Raw genomic sequence first — 13,546 nt, 5'->3', positions numbered from 1 at the left:
CAATATAATATTTCACAATAAAAATGAATGTACTACTTTGGCAGGCCAAAGCAGGTGGATCACATGAGCTCAGGAGTTCAAGACCAGCCTGGGCAACATAGTGAAACCCTGTTTCTACAAAAAACACAAAAATTAGCGAGGCACAGTGGGGCGCACCTATAGTCCCTGCTCCTCAGTGGGAGGATTGTTTGGGCCCAGGAGGCAGAGGGTGCAGTGAGCTGAGATTGCACCACAGTACTCCAGCCTGGGTGACAGAGGGAGACTCTGTCACAAAAAAAAAAAAAAAAAAAAAAAAAACTATTGATACATGCAATATTATGGCTGAATCTCAAAATAAATACACTGAGTAACCAAAGCTAGACAAAAACAGATACATACTATATGATTCCACTTATATAAAACTTTAGAAAACGCAAACTAATCTATAGTAACAGAAAGTAGAACATTGGTTATCTTGAAGAAAAGAGCTGGGAGGGGCCGAAGGAAGAATTACAAAGAGACATGAGGAAACTTTGGGGAATAAGATGTTCATTGTCTTGTTTGTAGAAAGAGTTTCAAAGGTATATACACATCAAACACATAAAATTATACACTTTATAGTTCATTGAATTTCAATTATACAATAATTAAATGTATGTATGTATGTATGACCCAACACACTAAAGTCTTTCCTGCTACAATTATGATTCTCAATGAGAAATAATGTCAGTACATCAAAGAGGTTGTATTATGGCCAGGTGCGGTGGCGCATGCCTGTAATCCCAGCGCTTTGGAAGGCTGAGGCAGGTGGATCATCTGAGGTCAGGAGTTCAAGACCATCCTGGCCAACATGGCGAAACCCCATCTCTACTAAAAATACAAATATTAGCCAGGCATGGTGGCAAGCACCTGTAATTCCAGCTACTTGAGAGGCTGAGGCAGGAGAATCACTTGAACCCGGGAGGCGGAGGTTGCAGTGAGCCGAGTTCGTGCCACTGCCCTCCAGCCTGGGCGACAAGAGCAAAACTCCGTCTCAAAAAAAAAGGAAGTTTTATTAATAAATAAAATTCATACCATTTTACTTTTTTGTACTATAATTTAACAGCAACTGAATACAAAGTACATTAGACCAACTGAATGTAGAAAACCAGGAGAAATCATGTTTTTCATGGCTCAGTTTAACCATGTCCTCTGGTTTGAAAGTGCTTAAAGAGTGTTACTCCCTGGTCTTTGTCCATTTTGTTCTTTTCTCCATAACTTAACAGTCTCAACTCTTTCTTATACCCCGATTCCATCAGGGCATCTTTGTCTTTTTTAGGTAAAATCTTTTACTTTTTAAATTTTTTTAATTAGCATTAAAACAACTTTTAAACGTTTTAATTTTGTATTCAAATTATTGTTCTGAAAACAATGTTGCATACATTTCCACCAAGCCTATTTCTATCCATTTTAGTGTGAAATTTTGTAGAATGAAGTGTACTGCCCCTCCAAATACACACTGCATTCTCTATATCTTGTTCCTTGCCTTGGGAGACTGACCCATATCCTATGAATTGCATCAGTGGGCTCGCTGGACCTTCAGAATCCAGCCCCTAGTTTCTGACTGGGTTGACCCCATAGGAAGCCTCTGGAGAAATAAGATGCCCCACCGTCGGCCAGGCACGGTGGCTCACGCCTGTAATCACAGAACTTCGGGAGGCCAAGGCGGGCAGATCACAAGGTCAGGAGATCAAGACCATCCTGGCTACTAAAAATACAAAAAATTAGCCGGGTGTGGTGGCGGGTGCCTGTAGTCCCAGCTACTCGGGAGGCTGAGGCAGAAGAATGGCATGAACCCGGGAGGCAGAGCTTGCAGTGAGCCGAGATCGTGCCACTGCACTCCAGCCTGGGCAACAGAGCGAGACTCTGCCTCAGAAAAAAAAAAAGAAAAGAAAAAAAGATGTCCCACTTTCAGGTTACTGAAGATAGGCTAAATCCATCCACCAGAGGCTACAGTTCCTGTTGCTAACCCTCTTCATGTCGCTTTCTCTGCAGGCTTTACTAAGGGTTATCTCCTCTTGCTTAGAAATGATAATAAACCAGGCACGGTGGCTCACGCCTGTAGTCCTAGCTATTAAAGGAGGTTGAGGTGTGAGGACTGTTTGATTCCATGAGTTTGAGGCTATAGTGAGCTAGGATCAAGCCATTGCCTTCAGTCTGGGTTACAGAGTGAGACCCTGTCTCAGAAAGAGAGGGAGGAAGAAAGGAAGGGGAGGGGGAGAATAGGAGGGAAGAGAAGGGGAGGGGAAGGGAGGAAGGATAATGAGTCTCAGCTCCCACATGTGTTATTTTATTTAAACTCTCTTTGAATCACCCAATTTGAGTATGCTATCTGTTTCCAGCAAGGGCCCTAACAGCACAGATTTTCAGGAATACATATATCAAACAGCAAGTAAGGCAATTCTGTAAGAAATTAAACCAGCATTCCTTTGGTTTGGTCACCTGCAAATAACCATTTTGGTAAGCCATTTGAGATCTGTACCAATTTCAATATCACAAAAAAATACACAAAGTCTGAAATATAATCTCACACAGTCTTTAGATGTGTCCATAGTTTAAATATTATAGTTTAAAATAAATATATAAACAACTAGCCCACGGTTACAATTTTACAATATAATATGTATATTCCTTGACACTGACAGACTACTCTTAACCTCCCACTGAGATTTGTTCAGCATGTGTTTTAAAATTGTATTAAGTGTCAGTCAGGTGTGAAATATTCTGGGCCCTTTGCCTTACCACCACACAAAAACTGAAAATTTGCTTTAAGTAATTAAGTGAACTGGGTCCACGAAAAATGTACACAATTAGCATTTATACTAGTGACTCCTGTTTATCAAAGACAATGTTAACATTTTAAGACATATTATAAAAAACATCCCTAAGCCACATGAGAAAGAGTAATTAAATAGAAGTAACAGTAAAGTCATCTTATTTCCCTAAGATTTCCTACATCCATAATCAGATAAACAGACATCACATCTAGCATGCACTGAGGTCTTCGTGGTTCTAAGTTAATACTAAAGTCCAGAGCCCCACAGATCATCTATGTTATTGGATCACCTAGTATGCTAACCCACCCCATTAAAAAGGTCTCTATGCCAGTGCGGCAGCTGTCAACATAAATGGTATAGCAAAGATGTAAAGCTCTTTCTTTGAGCAGTAAAGACAGCCACAGAGCCATGGCAGAGAGCTAGAAGAAAACCCAGGTACCCACAGAAAGCCTGAAAAATGCCAGAGAGATGGGCAAATGAAAGACTTGGTGTCTGGATTTGGTGCCAAGGAACTGCTGGAAGAGCCCATGTCTACAAGCAGCAAAGACTGGGAAAACGGCATAAATCTACTTTGCTGCCTGAGGAGATAATATCGGTCAGACCTCGCAAACACAACTGACAAAAATCAGTCAAAATTGAAAACATCAGGTATCATATAGAAGGGCTCTGGGATTTTTCATGACAAAAAGAAGAGTCACATACCGATTATCCCAAGCAATATGCTTCTACTTCTAATTATTTAATAACATAGCCCTTATTTACATTAGACAAACATTGAAATAAAGTCACTGCAGTACCACTTCAGGATGGTGACACTGCGCTTCACCTCCACCTAATAACTGCAGCTTTAGGCAACTGGTTTCCACATACCACTCCATGGACTTCTGCCAATCCAAGATGACGCTTTTGCCAGTTTGTAATAATGAGAGGAAAATATTAATATTGTGAATTAACTGTATTCTATTTAATAAACAGTCAATTTTGAAATTAAGTCATTCCTCCTATTTAGCTATTAAGATTACTTTGCTTTTCTCAGCTGGGCGCAACGGCTCACGTCTGTAATCCCAGCATTTTGGGAGGCCAAGGCGGGTGGATCACTTGAGCCCAGGAGTTCAAGACCAGCCTGGCCAACATGGGGAAAGCCTATCTCTACTAAAATTACAAAAATTAGCAGGGCATAGTGGCGCATGTCTGTAGTCCTAGCTACTCGGGAGGCTGTGGCAGAAGAATTTCTTGAACCCAGGACATGGAGGTTGCACTGAGCCAAGATCACACCGCTGCACTCCAGCCTGGGTGACAGAGTGAGACTCTGTCTCAAAAAAATATATATATTTTGCTTTTCTCAAAGTAAATTCAAAGTAGTAACTGATAGTCAATTACAATTTTTTCGTATGTCCTTGCTTGACAAAAGACTAATTTTTCTGATTCTTAAAATCCAGTCTTGGAAACAATGGCCATAGAAAGCCTATATAACAAGAGATAAGGGATTCCTAACCAATAGAGATGAAGAAATTTTCGCTCACTCTTACAAGAATTTTTTCCCACCACACTGATGCGTGATGGGAGCCTCTGGACAAACACTTAACCTCTTTTCTTCATCTACAACACAAGGCGGTTAAATGACATGATCTACAAGGTTCTTTCCACTTCCAATAGCCTATGATTCTCTCTACATAAAGGTCATATTTTCACATAATGTGTGTAATGTGATCATAATATATTGGATTAAACATTCTTCAAGATCTGCAGTCAGCTCAATGTTACTCATTTGCTATTACTCATAGTAGCCAACAAGATCCTAACCATAAATAGCTACATTCTGGGAACTGTTTAGCATATAACACACAATAAACTTTAGTTTCCTCCCTCTCTCACATTCTTACACAAGACACTGCCTTAGTTTCTGGATCAGTGGCACAATAAACATTATCTATTTCCAAGAGCTTAAATGACCTATCTGGAATTATTATGGTATGATCGCTCAAAACACAACAAAACAAAACACTAGAATACCTAAATAAATGGCATTTTAATGACTGTCATCAATGCAGTAAGAGGGAGTATGTTAAATTTTGGGCTGGGGCAATGTATTTATTACTAAAGGATAAAATATGAACAACTGGGATTATTTGGTGAGAGCTAATTATACAAATTGGGTCATTTTTGTCTTACCCAACTAAATCAGAGTTGAGGGGCCAGTGGGGGAAAGCACTTGGGGCACATAGCACCTGCTCCAAAAATTAGCCGTAAAGCCCAGCTGCTGAAACTGCCTGCTAGAACCCTAAGATCAGTTATAACTAGTAACTGCTGAAACGAACTGGCATGACTCCACCATTGTCACTCTAGCGCCAATGAGCTTTCTTCTAAAACAATACGTTGCATTTCTCTAATTTCCCAAGCTTTTCTTTGTTCTTCAGACATAACAAAACCACCCCAAACTGTGTATGTGGCCCCAAATTGCAATTCTGTTTTATGTACATTCTCAAATAAAACGTTTTGCATAGAGATTCATCTCTGTATTTTTATTTTGACTTTGATTGACACTCTCCATAGCAATTCCCCTCTTCTTAGAAAAGGCACTATGAATTTATAAAAATGAAAAGCTGGCCGGCTGCGGTGGTGCACGCCTGTAATCCCAGCACCTTGGGGGGCCGAGGCGGGCGGCTCACGAGGTCAGGAGATCGGGACCATCCTGGCCAAAATGGTGAAACCCCCATCTCTACTAAAAATACAAAAATTAGCTGGGTGTGGTGGTGCGCACCTGTAGTCCCAGCTACTAGGGAGGCTGAGGCAGGAGAATCGCTTGAACCTGGGAGATGGAGGTTGCAATGAGCTGAGATCACACCACTGCACTCCAGTCTGGCGACAGAGCAAGACTCCGTCTCAAAAAAAAAAAAAAAAGAAAAAAAGAAAAGTTATACATCAAAAGAAAATCTTAGTGAATTTTCCCAAGAATAATTTAATAGGCAGTATTAGTTGTGAATATAAGCAACTTGACAAAGTCTAAACTACATGAGTGCTCAATAAAGCATGTGCCAGGGAGATGGAGAGCAACCTGCACATCCCATTCCTCTCCAAATGGAGGGATGTCCTAAGATTTTGTACCCAACTGGCTATGAAAATGTAAATACCCAGGTACAGTACATATGATTCCTTAGATTAAGAGATATTCTCAATCATAAAAAAGTGATACTAAAAAATAAAGGACAAGTGTAACTACTTGTATAGCAAGCTTCCTAAAATTCACTTAGGCAAAATATATATATATTTGAGGGTCTCTTAGATATAGGGCACTGTGCTTAATACCAAGAAAGAAAGATGGGCAAGATAAAGAAAACATTCTCAAGGTACATGTGAAATTGAAGAATGTCTCTAAGCAGACACTTCATGATTACGTGTGGTTTTCTCCATCTCCATTTGATGCAGTCACTATTCTATTTGCTGTCTTGTAACTATGTATTCTCCTACTCTTTCCATTATTTCAGACTTCACTGGTTCCCTGAATGGTTCCTCGTATCACCTATATTTATGCCTATAAACTGAGTCTCATTAACTTAAATTATTTTGGAAGCACTTACATCTTCTGTTCTACATCATCAGTTGCCTGCTGTTTTTTGTTACTTGATTTTAAAAACTGGAAGCAGGTGAAGGAATCTGCCCATTCTTGAAATTACTTTGTATTGGACATAAGTTGACACTGTACTTTTTTTTTCTTTTTTTTTATTATTATACTTTAAGTTCTAGGGTACATGTGCACAACGTGCAGGTTTGTTACATACGTATACACACGCCATGTTGGTGTGCTGCACCCATTAACTCGTCATTTATATTAGGTATATCTCCTAATGCTATTCCTCCCCCCTCCCCCAACCCCATGACAGGCCTTGGTGTGTGATGTTCCCCTTCCTGTGTCTAAGTGTTCTCACTGTTCAATTCCCACCTATGAGTGAGAACATGCAGTGTTTGGTTTTTTGTCCTTGCAACAGTTTGCTGAGAATGATGGTTTCCAGCCTCATCCATGTCCCTACAAAGGACATGAACTCATCCTTTTTTATGGCTGCATAGTATTCCATGGTGTATATGTGCCACATTTTCTTAATCCAGTCTATCATTGATGAACATTTGGGTTGGTTCCAAGTATTTGCTATTGTAAATAGTGCTGCAATAAACATACGTGTGCATGTGTCTTTATAGCAGCATGATTTATAATCCTTTCAGTATATATCCAGTAATGGGATGGCTGGGTCAAATGGTATTTCTAGTTCTAGATCCTTGAGGAATCTAGAAGGCACTGGACTTTTAAATAACAGTGTTCCTGAAATTAGCGACCACAATTTTCTAATACCCATGTCCTTCTCATATTATTGCTATCATGTAAAGGAGACTTCCTTTGAATTCATTAAACAATGTGTTTAAATGAAGAAAAAAAATAAAATAAAATTGGAGAAGTCCTTTTCCACACTGAAAAATTCTAAGTAACTAAATGGTATCCGTCAAATGTACTAAAATAACAAAAGTATCTTTTGCTTATGCAGAAACACTGCATCAAAATATACGCCTAACACAAAGACTCTTAAGAAGCTACTGTTTGCCAGAGCAATCAGGCAAGAGAAAGAAATAAAAGGCATTCAAATAGGAAAAAAGAAAAAAGCCAAATTATCTCTCTTCACTGGCAATATGATTATATACCCAGAAGACCCAAAAGACTCCACCAAAAGGCTTCTAGAACTAATAAACAATTTCAGTAAGTTTCAGGATAAAAAAAATCAAGGTAGAAAAATCAGTAACATTTCTATATACAAATAACATCCAAACTGAGAGCTAAATCAAGAATGCAATCCCATTTGCAATGGGCACACATACACACACACACACACACACACACACACACACAATACCTAGAAATACATCTAACCAATGAGGTTAAAGATATAAGTAGAACTACAAGACAATGCTGGAAGAAAGCAGAGATGATACAAATGGAAAAACATTCTATGCTCATGGATTGGAAGAATAAATATTGTTAAAATGGTCAAACTACCCAAAGCAATCTATAGATTTAATACTATTTCTATCAAACTACCAATGTCACTTTTCACAAAATTAGAAAAACAACTACTCTAAAACTCATATAGAACAAAAAAGAGCCTGAATAACCAAAGCAATCCCGGGCAAAAAGAACAAAGCTGAGGCATAATATTACCTGACTTCAAACTATACTACAAGGCTACAGTAACCAAAACAGCATGGTGCCAGCACAAAAACAGACACAGAGACCAATGGAACAGAAAAGAGAACCCAGAAATAAAGCTGCATATATCTACAACCACCTAATCTTCAACAAAGTTGACAATGACAAGCAATGGGGAAAGGACTCCCTAAACTATAAAAATCCTAGAAGAAAACCTAGGAAATACCATTCTGGACACTGGCCTTGGCAAAGTCCTCAAAAGCAACTGCAACAAAAACAAAATCGACAACTGGGAACTAATTAAAGAGCTCCTGCACAGCAAAAGAGACTATCAACAGAGCAAACAATCTACAGACCTTTGTTGGATGCACAGTTTGTGAATATCTGTAGTGAATATTTTTTGTGAATATTTATAGATTCACAAATATTCACAAACTATGCATCCAACAAATATCTAATATCCAGAATCTATAAGGAATTTAAACAATTCAACAAGCAAAAAACAACGCCATTAAAAAGTGGGCAAAAGACATTAACAGACACTTCTCAAAAGAAGACATACAAAGATTAGCCAGGCAAGGTGGCACACACCTGTAGTCCTAGGTACTCTGGCAGGGATAAACAAATTGCTTAACTGCTCCTAACATAATCTCCTACTTTTTTTTTTTTTTTTTTAAGAAATCTTTGTTACCTCTGAAAATACTGGTCAGAAAAGTGTAAATATATAAATCTGAGGTTAGGGCACTCTTAATACAGTCTATAGACGGAATATACCTGTGTATGTATGGAGGAATGCCCTCCATAATGACAAACAGTATGGTTACTGAAAAGAACATAGCTTGAGGGTCAAGCAAAAGCCTGGGTCCATGACTAACTGTGTGACTGAACCTCTATTAGCTTCTTCATGCATAAAATAAGAATAATACGATTGGGCCAGATGTGGTGGCTCATACTTGTAATTCCAACATTTTGGGAGGCTGGAATGGGAGGATTGCTTGAAGCCAGGAGTTCAAGACCAGCCTGGGTAACATCGTGGGACCTTATCTCTTCAAAAAAAAAAAATTTTTTTTAATTAGCCAAACAGTAGCATGACTTATAGTCCCAGCTACTCAGGAGGCTGAGATGAGAGGATCTCTTGATCCCAGGAGTTCAAGATTATAGTGAGCTATGATTGGACCACTGCACCTGGGCCTGGGTGACAGAGGGAGACTCTGTCTCTAAAATAAATAAATGAACACACAAACTTAATTGTCATAAACTCAACTGTGTGTATGTATTTATGTATGTATCTATGTATCGACTCATGGATTGTTGATAGCACTCAAGTTCCTAGTATACTTTATCTACCTAAAAGCAGAGCAGAGCCCTCCAAAAAAACCTCATTTGTCATAAATCTCCTCCCCTGGAGCGACTTAATCTCTTCTAGGACCACTCCCAAACAGATATTGTTACAAAACTATCACATCTCCTGTCTTTTCTACTAAGGACCACCTTAATTTTCCAAAAAGTCACAAGTGCCCTTTCTTCCGCTCCCATTCTAAGAAGTCATTTGTTCTACAAAATGTGCCCTTCTACAAATTGTGTCCCTCTCCATCCCCATCTCCTACTGAGATGATATATAAGCCACCTTAAGTCACATTTTTTTGCAAACTCCTATATGTACATATGTAATTAAATCTGATTTTTTGTCCTCTTGCTAATCCGCCTTTCGTCAGTTTAAACTGCAGCCCTCTCCCCAAAGAATTTAAGAGAGGAGAGAAAATTATTCCTCCCCAACAGCAGTTACTAAAGAGTCTACTCTATTCAACACCACCATATGCTCACCTACTACAAACATTTAGACAAAAACTTAACAACAAGACATATTAGGTCTACATCCATAAAACAACTTATGAAAACAACTTATGAACTTTTTTTTTTTTTTTTGAGACTGGGTCTCACTCTGTCACCCAGGCTGGACTGCAGTGGTGAGATCTGGGCTCACTGCAACCTCTGCCTCCCAGGCTCAAGCAATCCTCCCACCTCAGCCTCACAAGTAGCTGGGACCACAGGCGTGTGCCACCATGCCCAGCTAATTTTTTTGTTTTTTTTTTTTTTTTTTGGTAGAGACAGGGTTTCACCATGTTACCCAGGCTGTTCTTGAACTTCTGAGCTCAAGCGATCCGCCAGCCTTGGCCTCCCAAAGTGCTGGGATTATAGGCGTGAGCCACTGCATCCAGGCCTATTTCACTTTCTGTATCTTTTATATCCTTTCAACAGCAGAAGTTCCATTTGAGTTTTATATAAATTCTAACTCCTTGTTGAGATTATCTATTTGTTGAGTTATTGCTATAACCCTTTCCTTTAATTCTTTATACATAGTTCATTTAGTTCTTAGAACCTATTTATAATAGCTGCTTTAAAATCTTTGTCTGTAAAATTTAACATCTGGAGACAATCACGTAAGATTTCTTTTATCTTTTTTTTTTTTTTTTTTTGACCTCTGAACTTTTTATTGGCCTCCTAGCTCCCCAAAGGGTACGCTGCTTCTGCTGGCTTAATGTCTCAGAACTTTGATGTTGCTGGTCTCAGACACCACTTTGCCATCCACTATCCTGCGGGAGGTGGTCTTCTGGATGGTTTGCCTGGAGTTGCTGCTGTCCAGGGTATCACCAAGACTGAAGTCCTCGCCATCTTCCAGCGGGTGACAGTAGGTGGTGATCTCAGCCTCCAGCTTGACCTTGATGTTCAGCAGGGCCTCCTACTCCTGGGCCTGGCGCTGTCCCTCTGCAGGGTCTGTGCCAGCTCTGACTCTAGGTGCAGCAGGATCCAGTCTGCAGGATCTGCTCCATCTGCAGGGTGTAGTGGGCCTCCACCTCCCTCAGGCTGTTCTCCAAGCTGGCCTTCAGATTTCTCATGCAGTCCAGGTCAATATCCAAGGACTGGACTATACGTCTCAGCTCCATGAGCATCAACTCAGCAGCTCCAACCTCGGCAGACTGCATGGTGACCACTGTGGTGCTCTCCTCAATCTGCTGAGACTAGTACTTGTCCAGCTCCTCTTGGTTCTTCTGAGCCAGATCGTCATATTGGGCCCAGATGTCTGCCATGATCTTGGTGAGATCCTGAGATTTGGGGGCATCTACCTCCACGGTCAACCCAGAGCTGGCAATCTGGGCTTGTAGGCCTTTTACTTCCTCTTCGAGGTTTTTCTTCAGGAAGAGCAGCTCCTCCTTCAGAGCCTTGATCTCTGTCTACAGCTGCAGCTGAGTGACACTGGTGTCATCAGTAACCTTGCAGAGCCCATGGATGTCCCTCTCCACAGACTAGGGCATGGCCAGCTCTGTCTCATACTTGATGTCTAAAGTCATCAGCAGCAACACAGGCATTGTTGATCTGCAGAACGATGCAGGCATTGTCCACAGTATTTGGGAAGATCTGAGCCCTCAGGTCCTCGATGGTCTTGAAGTAATGGCTCCAGTCTCTGACCTGGGGTCCCTTCTTCTCCAGGTGCTCCTGGATTTTGCTCTCCAGCTTCTGGTTTCCGGTCTCCACACTCCTTGCTCTGTCCAGATAGGAGGCCAGGCAATCGTCCAGGCTTTGCATGGTCTCTTTCTCGTTCTGGATGCCTCTCAGTCCTGCCAGACCCCCAGTCATCCCCACAACCAGGCCCCTGGACCCCATGCCACCCCAAAAGTTGGTGGAGCAGGACACGGAGATCCGGGAACCAAGGCCCCCGGTGCCTGCACAGACACTGGCCACACTGCTGACTGGCTGGGTGCCATAGCTGGGGGCCTGCACAGAGCCCAGAGACCGGTAGCTTGGTGGAGAACGTGGAGCAAGTAGTGAAGCTCATGCTGTCCAGCGGGGAGAGCGAGAGGACAGGACTCAGGCTTTTCTGAAGACCAATCAGGCATGATTTCTATTGTCTGCCTTTTTCTTACTGCCACAATTTCCTGTTTCTTGGCATGTGTCATAATTTTATATTTAAAAATAGACATTTTATATAATACAGTATAACATTCTGGATTCTATGAAATCTGTCTTCTTCCACAATTTGCAGTTGCTGATTTCTCTGTTCAGTTTTATTATTTCTTTTATTCTTGCATTACTTTAAAGCCTGACTTTCAGGGTCTGGCCATGTATCTATGTATCTTAGTGGGCAGCCAACCACTCAACAGAGGATTCACTCAAATACCCCAGGTCAACAAAAGTTGTTTTCCTTTGCCAAAGGATCTGCACATCTATTCAGATTTTTCTTCCCCCTGGACCCTTTTTCATGGCTCCTCTGCACATGCATGAAGCCTCAGCTAACCATTATCTTAGGCTGAAAGAGCCAATGGCTCTCAAAGCACACAGGCCATCAAGACAGTAATTTCTGCAGACAATGCTGGCAGGTATATGCAATACCTGCCACTCAGAGATGAGCGAAAATTTTCCAAGCACAGCAGGTAAGGTACTAGTCCTCAAAATCTTTCTCACCCTGGAACACCCTCTATAACCAACAAACCAACCAACCAACCCTGGAAGAGGGAAAGTGTGGAGTGGGACAGGAGCAACTGCAGGCATGAATGCCACAGATTCCCACTGTTGCTGTGCAAAGATTAGCAGTTTCTCAAGCTTAAACACTTTTCAGATTATTATATGCTTTTGGTTGAGTTTCAGAGTACTGTAATAGTTGCTTTCATCTGTTTTGCAGATGGCATTAAATCTAAGTCACAAACTCTTTTTTTTTTTTTTTTTTTTTTTTTTTTGAGACAGAGTCTCACTGCTGCCCAGGCTGAAGTACAGTGGTGCGCTGCAACCTCTGCCTCCCAGGTTCAAGCAATTCTCGTGCCTCAGCCTTCCGGGTAGTTAGGATTATAGGCACATGCCACCACACTGGGCTAATTTATGTATTTTTAGTAGAGACAGGGTTTCACCTTGTTGGCAAGGCTGGTCTGAATCTCCTGACCTCAAGTGATCTGCCTGCCTCAGCCTCCCAAAGTGCTGGGATTACAGGCGTGAGTCACCATGCCTGGCCCACAAACTCTTACCATTCTTAAATGTATTTATTTCCGTTTCTCTTCCACTACTATATTATAACCTACTCTGGCAGTCCTTCTCATCTGCTGCAATATTTCTCATTCCTTAAGATCTAACCTATGCTGCTCCTTCTCTATGAGACTTTTCCTCATTAATTCATGCACACTGATCTCTCCCTTCTCTGCATTCCTATCACACATCATTATTTCATCATTATTTTGCATGTGTTGTACTTTTTCTTTCCAGCCACATTCATAAGTCTCTGGGGAAAGAAATTAGGCTTTCATGATTTTGTATCCTTATCCTATACCTGGCAAAGTGCTGAGTATACAGTAAATTCTCAAAGGCTTTATGTCTTCTTCAATCGAAAAATTTACACTTGAAGAAATTTGTCTTGTAGCCTATGAAGTCAAACAATACCATTAGGAAACAATAATCAAGACTCCATGACCTAACCATGTTATATTATTAACACATTCTTCCTTTCTCCAACGCCACATGATCTGAAGTGTACATTATTTACTGAAAGCATGGGGCCGAGACTGCTAGTAGCCAA

General features: G+C 40.8%; 1 protein-coding gene and 1 pseudogene across 18 annotated transcripts in view; both read right to left on the bottom strand.

Moving 5' to 3' along the window:
• The window catches only part of BCAS3 (BCAS3 microtubule associated cell migration factor), a 703,320-nt gene that overhangs the window by 559,897 nt on the left and 129,877 nt on the right, over positions 1-13,546 (bottom strand). The gene's annotated exons all lie outside the window — the stretch shown is intronic.
• Positions 8,899-13,355, bottom strand: LOC129017067 (keratin, type I cytoskeletal 18-like; annotated as a pseudogene).

Source organism: Pongo pygmaeus, chromosome 19 (genome assembly GCF_028885625.2).
Source record: "Pongo pygmaeus isolate AG05252 chromosome 19, NHGRI_mPonPyg2-v2.0_pri, whole genome shotgun sequence".
Classification (NCBI taxonomy): domain Eukaryota; kingdom Metazoa; phylum Chordata; class Mammalia; order Primates; family Hominidae; genus Pongo; species Pongo pygmaeus.
This window is presented reverse-complemented; position numbering and strand designations above follow the sequence as displayed.